This window comes from Myotis davidii, unplaced genomic scaffold (genome assembly GCF_000327345.1).
Source record: "Myotis davidii unplaced genomic scaffold, ASM32734v1 scaffold2040, whole genome shotgun sequence".
Classification (NCBI taxonomy): Eukaryota; Metazoa; Chordata; class Mammalia; order Chiroptera; family Vespertilionidae; genus Myotis; species Myotis davidii.
This window is the reverse complement of record NW_006292920.1, coordinates 7,977-9,752: the sequence shown is the minus strand read 5'-3', so window position 1 is coordinate 9,752 and position 1,776 is coordinate 7,977. Positions and strand designations below refer to the sequence as shown.

Here is a 1,776-nt window from a genome sequence, read left to right as displayed (position 1 = left end):
GTCATTGGTATTTTAATGGGGATTGCATTGAATTTATAGGTTGCTTTGGGTAGTATGGACATTTTAATGATGTTGGTTCTACTAGTCCATGAACACAGTATATTCTCCCATTTGTTTATGTCTTCCTCAATCCCTTTTTCAGCATCCTGTAATTTTCTGAGTACATGTCCTTTACCTCCTTTGTTATATTTATTCCTGGTATCGTAAACTTTTTGTTGCAATGGTAAATGGGATTTTTTTTTTTAGTATCTCTTTCTTTGAGTTCATTATCTATACTAATAATAGTCTTGGGTCGACACATCTAGTCGGTAGTGATGGCCCAGGCATGGACGGTGGCGGCCGAGGGGGTGTTAGGGCGCTGGCTGGGGCATCACCGCCAGCCTCAACCTTGAAATGGCATTGCTGGCCGAGCACCTGCTGAAGCTGCTGCCCGCGTACAAGCAGATCAAGACCGGGCCCTTCCTGGAGGCAGTGTCCCACTTGCTGCCCTTCTTTGATTGCCTTGGGTTCCCAGTGTTTATGCCCATTAAGGCAGACATAAGTGGTAACATCACGAAAATCAAAGCTGTGTACAACACTGACCCGGTCAAGTTCCAGACCCTGCAGAACATCCTGGAGGTGGAAAAGGAAATGTTTGGAGCAGAGTGGCTCAAAGTGAAGGGCATGCTGGAGCTGATGTGGCTGAAAAGGGGCCTCCGATTCATTCAGGTCTTCCTGCAGAGCATTTGAGATGGAGAGTGGGATGTTAGCCACCCCAACCTCATTCTCGTCAATGCTACCAAGGCCTACAAGATGGTGCTCAAGAAGTAGCACAGCTGGATCTTGCAGAAGACCTTCCAGGCAGCACTGTATGCCACTTCCTACAAGTCTGACTTCCTAAAAGCACTCTCCAAGGGCCAGAATGTGACGGAGGAGGAGTGCCTGGAGAAGGTCCACCTGTTCCTGGTCAACTACACGGCCAGCAGCATCAACGTCATCTACAAGATGTACACCAAGATGAATGCCAACCTCAACTACAAGGTGTAGGTGTGCCCAGCGGTCGGCACTCCCAGAAACAGACAAGCCAGAATAACTGTGAAGCAACCTAGAGGCTGCCTTGGCCTGCATCTCCCAGAGCGACCCAGAGTCTGGCTGGGGTTGCAGGGGACAGCCCTGGTTTCTGAAAAATCATTTTGGGGGTCTATCCTAAAAGAGCAATAAATAACAACCCTACTTATGAATCACCTTTGAATTTCACAGCAGCTCAGACCAACTGCCTTCATTTCAGTGTGATAAAAATCAGTTAATGTTGCTAATAAGTCAAGTCCTAGGGTTTTCTGTCCCTGTCCCCCCATGTGGTGCATGATCCTGGGGGAGCCCTGTCATACACCTCATTTTAAAAATGAGGATCTGATGCAGTGATGTTTTGGGCCATCTAAGGACCGTGAGGTGTCTGATTTGAAAATATACAGCATTTTATTTTTTAAAGCAGACTGCTGTGTGCTCCTGTGATTGCACAGCCCAGGCTCACAATGCTGTCAGTATAGACCCCTCTCTTTCCTACTGTCTTGTCCAGATAGTTTTTCATATTTGAAAACAACCAGCAAGCTTTTGATGACCTTGCCCAAGATGACTTTATTTTAAAGCTATCAGGTATGAGTAACTGAACAGAGATGACTAAATTTGCATTCTTCTGCATAAGTATTTTCTTCAGGGACAGCCTACCCCACCTAAGAAACTACCTATCATGTCTGTTCTCTCAGAAGGCCTCCCAATGCTGAGACCCAAGGAATCACC

At 46.5% G+C, this 1,776-nt stretch overlaps 1 pseudogene; it reads left to right on the top strand.

Moving 5' to 3' along the window:
- Positions 1-360: 360 nt before the first annotated feature.
- LOC102773259 lies at positions 361-1,026 on the top strand (annotated as a pseudogene).
- The last annotated feature ends 750 nt before the right edge of the window (positions 1,027-1,776 follow it).